This window comes from Melozone crissalis, unplaced genomic scaffold (genome assembly GCF_028551555.1).
Source record: "Melozone crissalis strain CALT ecotype California unplaced genomic scaffold, PUWL_Pcris_2 ptg000114l_1, whole genome shotgun sequence".
NCBI lineage: Eukaryota > Metazoa > Chordata > Aves > Passeriformes > Passerellidae > Melozone > Melozone crissalis.
This window is the reverse complement of record NW_026535891.1, coordinates 4,332,532-4,344,030: the sequence shown is the minus strand read 5'-3', so window position 1 is coordinate 4,344,030 and position 11,499 is coordinate 4,332,532. Positions and strand designations below refer to the sequence as shown.

Here is an 11,499-nt window from a genome sequence, read left to right as displayed (position 1 = left end):
CATGGAGCTACAGCATCCCACAAGGCAGGGTCCCATAGAAGTGAAATTGCCCTAATCATAGAAAACTAATTAGCAATCACTAATAGCCTTATTTAGATGAGGTTGTTCCCCATCTTACCTTCTTTTTCTTATCTGTTTTCAGTTTTGCTGCTCCTAACTTTACTGGTACTGTTACTTGCAAACTTAATTTTTGCAACTTTTCAATGCAGCAGTCTAGTGCTCTTTCAGGATTCCCTCTGAAGGACCCTACAATCGAACGTTGTGTTAAAGGTACTAATTTTCTACACCTTACAGAGACTATACGTGATTTACTTTGAACCTCAATTCTATTTACAACACATTGTACTTCCCATTGATAATAAGCAAGAATTTTTTTGTTCAGGAGACTCATAAAGATTTAAAGCTACATATGCATTTAGCCCCGTTTGTCTCCTTAATTCATCTTGCCAGTTTTTACCCCACGTGTGCTCGTGCTCACAAGTATGACACCATAAATCCGGTAATAATGATTGTTCTATCCAAAAAGTATTATCACAACCCCCACAACGCAGAGCTATCCAGGCAGCACAATGTGGATCATAACAGTCAAGGCAATGTTCCTTTGCTGGATTTGTTAAACGAAAAGTTGATAATGAGTCAATAAAACCAATCAACTCCTGGGCCGTCCGATAGTGACGTGTCAGTGCTCTGTCCAACACTTTCGAGTGTCCCTTCAACTATAACAGTCGTGATCGTAGGATTAGAAACAGTTTCTTCCCCAGTAGCTCCTTGTCCTCCTCTGTGAGACAGTCCACCAGAGGCTGCATCAAAAACAGGTTTAGTCCACTTAACAGGCACCCACAAAGGTCCTGTAGGTGAGGAAACACAAAGATATCCCCGACCCCAGTATAATACTTTTGCAGGTTTTTCCCATAATCCTGTAGTCGGGTTTTAATTTCCTGACCTGACCTCGGATGATGTTTAATTGCAGGAGGGGATATCGTCTTCCCCAAAAATACATAAATGATTGATCACATACAGAACCTTAGCTAAACATGATTGTGGGTCTGTTAAATCTTGATGCTTCTCAACATACTGCTTAAGGGTACCATTTGCTCTTTCCACTATTGCCTATCCAGTAGGAGAGTGTGGAATACCTGTCACATGCTTAACAGACCACTGATTCAAAAATTTCTGGACCCTAGCACTTACATAAGCTCGACCATTATCCGTTTTGATACTCTTTGGGACTCCCATGACAGCAAAGCAACTTAACAGGTGCCTGATAACATGTGTAGCTTTCTCCCCTGCTTGAGCCGTAGCCCATATGTAATGACTATATGTATCTATAGTGACATGCACACACTTAACTTTACCAAATCTAACTATATGTGTAACATCCATTTGCCATTTCTCATTTATTTCTAAACCTCGAGGATTAACTCCAATGCCTAAACCTATTCCACCATTATGATAACTACATGTTGGACATGCTCTAACAATAGCCTTAGCTTCTGACAAACTCAGCTCAAAGTGCTTTGCTAATCCTTTTGCATTTTGATGATATTTACTATGTGCTTCTCTGGCCAATGTATGCTTGTCAATAGGACAAGAGTTATCAATGGGTAAAGTAACCAATTTGTCTGCACGTTCATTCCCTTCTCCTAAACCTTCAGACCATTTATGACTCCCAATATGAATCACAGAATACACTGCATTTCTCTCTCGTAAAGCTTTCCTTAATTGTATCAATAACTCATACAATCGTTTATTATTCACTTCCTTAATTGCTGCTTCCTCTATTCGTCTGACTACTCCTGCGACATACATAGAGTCTGTGACCACATTTAAGGCTCCTGTAAGTTAGACATTGCCCATACTACTGCTAACAATTCCAAAGTTTGTAAACTATCTGCAGGATCTGCTGTAAGAAGTTGATGCTTCCATAGTCCTTTTTCTTGCCAGGTGACAGCAGCACGCCTTGATTTCTTTCCTGCATCTGTAAAAGCTGTAATAGCTCCTGTATCCAATAATCCATAAAGGGTTATGCTTTGATGCCCATGGGTAATTTCCACCTTTTGTTTTGGTCTATTTTGTAAATCCACAGTTAAAAGTGTAACACCAGTAGAGCCAAAATCCTTTTCATCCCGCGTTTGTCCAGTAAATGATGGTATACCAGATGTCATTTGTGATAGTGGTATTAATTGTGCAATGCGTTGTCCTTTTGTTATTTTAATAGGAGGATAAAGGGTGTAAACCATGATTTGTATTTCCCCTGTATAATCCGCATCGATAACACCAGGCAATACAAATAATCCCAGCATAGTTATTGAAGAACGTCCTAATAACAATGCTCCACATCTTTATCCATTTAATATAAGAGGACCCTTTACTCCAGTTTGTATCCTCTCAGGCCGGTTCGTCATTAGTGTGACGTCTACTGCTGCTGATAAGTCCAAGCCGAGGCTCCCTGCTGTGGCTGGTTGCAGACAGGAGGTGACAGCGATGTTGCGTCGGCAGCTGGTGTCTCCGATGTCACGGCGGCTACTTGTGTCTGGGTGCGTATGTCCCTCATTGCCACATCAGTAACACTCGATGAATGGTCTCGAGCTCTGCGTGTCCGCCAGTGAGCCGCTTCGGAGAGGAGCAAGAGCAGCTAACACCTGATTCTGAGCAGCTAACACCTGATTTTGAGTAGACTCTGCTTGCTTTTGTAACCCTAATCCTAATTCCTTTAAAGTTTCTGCTATAAATGCCTGTGAAGCTGTTGGCATTAATGCCATTCGCTCTAAACCTTCCTCAATAGTCCAATTTGACCCTAAAGTAGCTAACACTCTTGCATTTGCCTAACAGGTTCACTTTTTAATCCAAACTAACCGTAGAACGTAATTGAGCTAACATCTTCCAATCTAAGGGATTATATTCCGCTATATTATGTGTAAGGTTCCCTTGTGCATCATACTGTGGTGTGTATGTAACCGGACATTCAAGATTAGAAGCTACTTCCACTGCCTCGCCATCCCCCATCTGCATTACTTCTTTTGCCACAGCAGCCCAAGCTTCCCTCCTCTGTTTAGCCATCTCCCCCCATAGGTCACTGTGTGCCCCCGGGATGGGATCTGACTCTTTAATGGTGCTATGCTGCTGGCACTTCGGTACCAAGACCGAGTTCTCGCACGGGGAAGGCGGTGGAGCAGGGGCCAGCTCGCGCGGGGAAAGCGGCCCCCCCGCTGAGGCCAGCTCGCGCGAGGGCAGCGGCCCCCCCGCTGGAGCTGACAGTGAAACCGGAGACGACTCGCGCGGGGGAAGCGGCCCCCCCGGGAGCCGGCCCGCTCGGGGGAAGCGGCGGAGGCAAAGGTGGTGGCGGAGGCAAAGCTGGCTTGCTCCCACCCCCACCATCCGACCCGCCTGAAGCTGGCGGCGGAGGCAAAGCTGGCTTGCTCCCACCCCCACCATCCAACTCGCCCTCCCCCTCTGACAGGAAGGGTGCAGATGGTTCCACTGTATCTAAGGGAAAATTTTCCACACCATTTTGCTGGGGACCCTTAGGCATAAGTATCTGAGTTACAGAAGGTGCTAAGGGATCATCCTCACGACCATACCCTATATTCTTCTTATAAGCTTCTGTTGCCCTTTCTGCTGCCTTTCTCTCAGAGACCTGCTGAAGTAACGTATTATACACCACCCGCCATAACTTGCCAAATGTCTTTGCTGACTTATCATCATCTAACACTGTATCCCACAGGATATCCCCAAACCTTTTCCACTCTACTATCTCATGAACTGTATATGAATTAGCAAAAATTGCTTTAGAATAACCATAAGCTAATAACCCTTGTAATTCCTTTTTTAAATCTATCCCTTTTACTCCTCGCCTTTCTAAATATGAGGAGAAGGGACCGTATGTCGCTTGCCTATCCATACCTAAATATCAGCGCGCGCTGTTGCAGCCCTTCCAGGCTCCTGCGACACCTAGAGACTTGAGATACCTTTTGTAATCCTCAAGGGTGCTTTTAAAATCTGGCACCGTCCCGGCTGCAAGGACTCTCACCCAACTTCCTCGACCGTGGCGAATTTATAATCCAAAAGAGCGAACGTTCAGAGTGCCTTTGCCCGCATTCTCCACCATTTGTCGGAGGAAGGAGACCCAGACACCAGTTGGTTCATCCAAGTCCAATTTATTGATCGAATACGGCGGGTTAAATATAGTTCTTAATAAGCTTCATACATATTGCAAAAGTTGAGCTCAGGATTGGTTAGTTACGTATCAACAACTACACCTACTTCTACATTCTTGTGCTTATTCTTCTGTTACATTCTGCAGATATTCAGGAGTAATCTCACCTCCCTTTCCTCATGTTGCAGCAAGGCCATCCGGCATTCTTGCTTGTCAGCAGTCACTGAATCAGAGACTGCTGATCTCCCTCTTTCAGCTTAACCAGTGGCATTATGTCAGTATGGCCTTTCTCACTAACCAACTCTTAATAAAATCCTCCACATTTGTGCTTCTTGCAGGGCTGAGCAAACCACAGGCAGCCCTTTTTCCCCCACAGAATTCTCACCTCTGCAGCAGCTCTAAAGCTGCCAGAATAAAAGCCAAAGGGGCAGGGGGGACATTCAAGTCCTGGCTGCCACCTGGGGCTGGCCAGAGCAGAGCTAGGCAATGGCCATCCCTGTGCAGTGGGGCTGGGCCATGGCTGGGCCCCACCCTTGGATGGCCACTGGCTTCAAGGAGCAGGAGTTTGGGAGCTCCTTCCTGCTCAGGGTTCCATTCCCAGCTGCTCTTGATGGCTCAGATCCAGCAGGGGACGAACAAGAATGAAGTCTGGACCCCTCCACAGCTGCCAAGCTCCAGGACAGGACCCTCTTCCCCAGCATGTGTCCCCCCTGGGACAGGATCCCCCCAGGACAGGAGCCCCCTGGATGTGCCCCCTAAGGACAGAACCCTTCCCCCCCATGTGAGAAAGGTGTCAAATGGCCTTTTCCTTCTTCTGCAGCAGACAGAAAGTGAAAGTGTTGGGGGGTAAAAGCTGCACTCCCCCATCCCCCACAGCCTCCCCAGCCCTCCCTGCAGACCCCTCAGCCCTGCTTTCCCCACCCTGGGCTTCCCCCACCCTGGGCTTCCCCCAACACATTCCCTGCTCAGGAGCTACACAGGATCCTCAAGGCACAAACTGGGGGGATGTGAAATTGAGGGATAAAATGATGGCAATGGAATAAAGAGAGGGAAAAATCACTGGAGGCTGGGGGACACAGACCCTGAGCAGCTCAGAATCTGTCTGGGGTGACACCCTGGACACCAGCACCATGTGGGGGTGGTGCTGGCTCTGGGTCACCCCAAAATCTGAAGAACCCAGGGAAGGAGCTGCAACCCATGGGCTCACTCAACCACTGCCCATCCCTGGCACCCCCATTTCCCCGGGAACAGAAACATGGCACCTCCATTCCTATGTCCCACTCTCTCTGCAGCCGCCATCCTAACACTGACATTCCCTAGGATCTCCATGGCCCAGCACCCCATTCCCAAGGAACCCCTTCCCTTTCATTCCATCCCCTGAAATCTTCCTAGAACTCATAATTCTCCAGTCCCATGAACTGAAATCCTTGGAGCCCACATTCCCCTGGGACCCCCATCCCTGAGTCCCCCCAGGTACGGAGATGCCCATTCCCATGGCACCCCCATTTCTGGATATTCCCCCTCCTCAGGACCCCATTTACCAGTGACCTCATTCCTGCCTCCCCAAAACCACCAAATTCCCAACTCCTGGGAACCCCATGACCCATTTTGTCCCACCCACCCCTGTCCCCAGCCTGTCCCCACCCTGCCCCCACCAAGGGCCACCTACGCATGAGGTCGAGACGTGACCTTGCTTCCTTCCCCTTCATCCGAAGAGCTGTCAGCCAGGGGAGCGGTGGCCACAGCAGCGAGTGACAGCCAGTGCACATGGCTGGGGACACTGGGATGGCCGGGAAGGTGGCGCTGCTCCTCTGGGGTGAGTGCCCCAGGCACAGGCATGATACCCCAGGGATGGGGAGGGAAGGGGGAACAGGGGGTCTGTGGGGTCCCCTGAGGTCCCCAAGGCCAGCAGTGCCAATCCATGTTACCCAGAGTGGACCTGGGTGTGACTGGGGATGTAGGGTGGCTTTGGGGACAGGAAGAAGGGGCAGGAATTTGGGGATGGGGATGTGGGGACAGGAATGTGGGGACTGCCACCTTTGGGCTCAGGCAGCTCCGGGGATAGGGACAAGGGAACTGGGATGCAGGGACAGAAGGGGACAAGAACGCTGAGGATGTGGCCATGGGGATGGGATCATGGGGATGGGATCATGAACTGGTGGGGGTGACGTGGGCCAGCATGGGCTGTGTCCATGGTGTCTTCATGCCCACGGTGTCCACAGTGTCCCCATGTTCTGCCTCAGCCCGGGGTGGCCTCAGGGTCCCTGTTCCCAAGGTGTCTGTGCCACAGAGATTTTGTGCACGGGTGGCTGTGACACAGACATGTCCCCCTGCCTGTCCAGACTTTTGGGGACCACCCAAACACTTTCCCACAAGAGCATCTGTCCCCACGGGGACAGTTCGAGGACAGCCACCACACCCTGTACCCCATGTGCCTCTGTCCCCATGGTGACACCCCCACCCAGCCCTGTCCCTTCTCCCTTCCAGCCCAGACCCTCGGCCTTGCTGGTGAGTCCTCGGGGGATGCCATGGCCCCACCCCGGCTTCCCCAGCCCCACACTGGCCCAGGCAGGCTGGTGTCCCCTGTCACCCACAGGTGCCCAGACCACACAGATCCTGGTGGAGCCCTCCTGGAGGCCGGCCGTGCTGTGGGACCGGGTGACACTGACCTGCCAGGGCTCAGGGACTGCCGGTGCCACCACCTGGTACAAGGACAGGCAGCGTTGGTGGCAGGAGGGACAGGACCGCCTCAGTGTCACCGAGAGTGGCACCTACGCATGTGACAGACCTGGCACTGGGTGCAGCCCCCCCTTGACAGTCATAGATGGTGAGGGGAGACCTTTAATGATCATGGGGGCCCCAGAGCGGTAAGGGTGGGCTCCACTCCGTAGGTGGCCTCACACCCCTCGTGTGACAAGAGCCTGTGCCCTGCAAACAGGGACATCCCAGTGCACCCCAGAGCACCCCAGAGCACCCACATATCCCCAGTGCTATGGGCACCCACCTCAGAACAGTCTCATCCGTGAGATGTGACCTTCCTGTCCCACAGACCAGCTGGTGCTGCAGGTGCCAGCGCGGCCACTGCTGGAGGGGGACACCTTGACACTGCACTGCAGGTGCCAGCAGGACAACCATCTCACCAGGGTGCGGTTTTACAGCGATGAGAAGGATCACGGGAGGTCCCTCAAGGGGACTGTGCTGTCCCTTTCACCTCTGCAGCTGCACCACAGCGGCCGCTAGAGATGTGAGGGCTTGGTGGTGTCCTGGCAGTCACAGTCAGCAGCAGTGACAGTGACAGTGCATGGTGAGAACCCACACGGCTGGAACTCTAATATCTTGACAACCCCAAAGCCACTTCCCAGTGCACTCAGACTCACAGTCCTCACCTCTCCTCTCCGTCCCAGAGCTCTTCTCGGTGCCAGTACTGAAGGGTCCCCGCGAGATCACTGAGGGGTCCTCTCTGAATCTCAGCTGCCTCAGTACCCCCAGCCCCCTGCGGCCCCCCTCCCGCAGGTGTTCTACCAGGACGGGCAGATGGTGGGGAGCCCACAGGGGTCCCTGCAGCTGCTGGTGCCTGCTGTGAGGGTCTCCCACTCGGGGAATTATGGCTGTGCGGTGCACTACTAGGGGGGGTCCGTGCAGAAGAGCAGCAACCGGCTCCGCGTCACGGTGTGCAGTGAGTGCAGGGATGGGCACGGGGTGCCCCCACAGATGCCTCGGGTCCCCCACACTGCCTGGCACCCCCCAGACCTCCCTGACGCCTGCTCTGGGGCACTCAACGTTTTCCAGATCCCCCCCTGCCCCCCCATCCTTTCTCGGGTCTCTCCCCAGGACCTCCAGCCCGTACATGGGTACCCTCATCCTTCCCTGGTGCATTTTCTGTGTCCTGCCATCGCTGCCCCGGGTTGCTCCTAAGGTGCCCCCATTCCTGGCTCATGTCTCCCTCCATCCTTCGTTGGGTCCCCTCCCTCATCCCTGGGTCCCTCCACCCCTCTCTGAGGTCTCTGCACATTGCCCAAGTCTCACCATCCCCTGCCATGGTCCCCGTACCCTTCCTGGTGTTGCCCACCTCCTTCTCCAGGTGTTCCCTCCCTGACCCCCTTATCATCTCTCGGGGTTCCTTTCTAAGCCCCCCCGCCCCAATCTCTGTACCCCCTCTCCCTCACTGGAATTCCCCTGCCCCTCCTTGACACCCCGCCGGGTCCCTCACTGTCCCCTGGTTTCCAACTCTCCCGCAGGGGTCCCACGCTCAGGGGTGTCCCTGTCAGCGCAGCCCCCTGGGGGACAGGTGGCACTCGGGGACAGCCTGGTGCTGAGCTGTGCGGTGGCCACAGGGACAGGTCCCCTGTCCTTCTCCTGGCACCGGGAGGGCTCGGGGGCAGTGCTGGGCACCGGCCCCTGCCTGGAGCTGCGCCACATTGGGGACAATGACAGCGGCCAGTACCGGTGCCAGGTCAGCGACGGGAACAGCCTGGCAGAGAGTGACTCCCTGAATGTCGCCGTCCTGGGTGAGCAGGACCCTCTGGTTGGGGATGACCCCACCCACAGCAACCCCATACCATCTCACCAGGTGCCAGCACCATCTCTGTCCCCACAGTGCCCGTAGCCAATGCCACCATCACTCCCGGTCCCCTGTCACACCAGGTGCGTGCAGGTGACAACATGACCCTGCACTGCTCAGGGCAGGTGGGCTCAGCCCCTGTCACCTTCACCTGGCTGCACAATGGGCAGGAGGTGGCCCGGGGACCCCTCATGGAGCTCAGGGACATCGATGTGGGACATTCGGGCACCTACCAGTGTGTGGCCACCAACCAGATGGGACAGGACGGGCATCGTGTGTTCCGGGCACGCAGCCCTGAGCTGGTCCTGGAGGTGACATCTGGCTCACCCTGGGTCACAGGTGGGGTGACATAGGTGAGGCCACCAGGCAGTGCAGGACCAATGGGGTGATGGGTGATCCTGATGTGTCCCCCTCTGTTTCTTGCAGTTGCCGCAGGGGTCGGTGGGGCCCTTTTCTTCCTGCTCCTGCTCGTGGGTGTCATTGTGACCTGCCACTGGTGGCACCGTGTGGGTGGGTGACAATGGGGGGGATGGGAGTTCCAGGGAACTGTAGAGGCCCACAGAATTGGAGAAACCATAGGGAAATACCCACCACAATTGTGACTTTGTCTAGGGTTCCTGTAGAGTTTTGGGAGGTGCTGGATGGTCCTGCAGGGATGTTGGGGATTCTTTCCAAGGCCCTGGGGGTTTTTGGGGGAGTCTCTGTCCCTCCTGGGATTTGGGTTCTTGAGTGTGAGTTGTTTGGGGACACTGGGAAGGCTCATGGATTCTGGGGGTCTTCAGGGAGGTCTTGAAGGGGTCCAGGAATCCTGAGAGAGGTCAGGGCCCTGGGACGCCACAGTCACCCCTCCCCTGCTTCCATTGCAGTTGCCAGGAAGAACCAGGACAGGTGAGTGGGGGGCTCAACCACACTGTCCCCTTTTACCCTAACTCCCAAGACCTCCCATTCCCTCCCCCACAACCCCTTTATTCCCTCAGGGCCCCTCCGGATTCCCCGGCACCCCCAGAGGAGAGGGAGGTGCTGTACACCCACATCGTGGTCACCAAGAGTGCAGGGGGTGAGTACGGGGGGGACACACACAGATGGACACGTCACCCACAAGGGTCACCACACCCAGATACCACAGCCCGTGTCTCTCGCAGCATCTCCCCGTGCCACCACCCTCCAGGATCCCCAGCTGACCTACGCGGAGCTGCGGGGACCCCAGGGGCAACAGCGGGAACCGGGTGACATCTACGGGAATGTGCTGTGACACTGGGGGGAATGGGGGGGAGCTGGGGGTCCCCATCCATGGGCACCCACTCGTGTCTGTGCTGCCACTAAAACTGCCCCTCTGCCTCCCTTTGGGGGCACAAAGATCCCAAAGGGCTGAGAGAAGAACAATTTTCTTAAACAGACACCAGAGAGAATAAAACCAACAGCAACAGCAACAAGGTTCAGACTCCAAATTGTCACACAAGGAAAGGTTTTGAGGGAAAGCCACCAAAAAGGAACAAACCCCAGATATTTTCCAAGCATCACGTTTCCTCCACCAGAGGAACCTGGCAGGGCCCTGGACCTTCCTTGCTCTGAGTGCCAAAGTGGCCTTCAGGAGGCTCTGGATTCTCTTCTCCCCTGTCCCAAACACCTCCTCTGCCCTGTTCCCCACACCAGGACGACACCAAGTCCCTGTGGGGATCCGAGAGCCTCTTCCTTTTCCAGGACAGTCAGGATCAGGCCACAGAACAGGGTGGGGTGTCAGAGACAGGAAAAGCTTCATGTCTGGAGGCATTTTCGAACACCTATGTGTGACAGGGATGGGTCAGGCCTTGCTTTTTGTGAGACAGGGCCCTGTCTGTCCATCAGTCTGTCAGCCGTGGCACACTGGGGACAGTGTGACACTCTGCCAAAGCCAGCTCCTGAGTGGCCGGGTGACCAGAAGTGCCAGCTGGGGAGATGGCCCTTGTTGGCCCAATTGGCTTAAAAGGCAGAGCATAAGATGGGCAAGTGCCTGACCGTGTCTCCTCTTCTGGTGTCTGTCCCATCCAAGCTGAAACCCAGGAGGTGGCAACTCATTTAAATGAGAAATATCTGCCAAGGAAAGTAGGAAGCTAGCTGGAATAAGAAGACCCATCCCTAAAACTCTTTTTAAATTTCAAAGATTATGGGGATACCAGGTAACAGTGTAGGAAAAGGAATATCAGCTCATTACAGGGAAATTTATAAACCAGAACAGAACAAGCAACACAAACCCAGAACTTTCCCTCCCGCCCAGCGCGGTTGGTTTTTGCGGCAGTTATAACCGCGGTCAGCGAGGGAGTGCTATAACCGGGGGGCGCTGCAGGGAGCAATCCCGGCCACCAGGGGGCGGCCCAGTCCAGCTCCATCCCCTCAGGGGCCATGGCAGCCTTGGATGGGAGGGAGGAGGGGAAATCGCTCCTTTTGCAAACTCACGGGCACCAAGCGGTCCCGGCACCACCACCGGCAGCGGGCAGAAGCCTCCAAGGCAGCAGGTTGGATACCAGTGCCCACTGGCAGCATAGCAGTGTCCTGGGGCCAGGCACACGCCCTGCACAACATCCGTGACTGCTCTCCACGATCCTGAAAGGAAGGAAGGCAGCGCCTGACCCCAGGCAGGTTTTGAGTGCACAGCAGCACCTCTGGTGGCTTTACACCACAATTCCTGCAAACCCTCAGCCTTTCACTCAGGTGAGGAGGACAGGGATGGAGCAGCTTTGGGGACACCTGGAATCCACACAGGGTGACTCCCCAGAGCTCTACCATTGCCGGGGGCAGAGCCCCT

At 54.1% G+C, this 11,499-nt stretch overlaps 1 pseudogene; it reads left to right on the top strand.

Annotated features, from left to right (window-relative positions):
* The first annotated feature begins 5,886 nt into the window (after positions 1-5,886).
* Positions 5,887-9,969, top strand: LOC128948196 (Fc receptor-like protein 2; annotated as a pseudogene).
* The last annotated feature ends 1,530 nt before the right edge of the window (positions 9,970-11,499 follow it).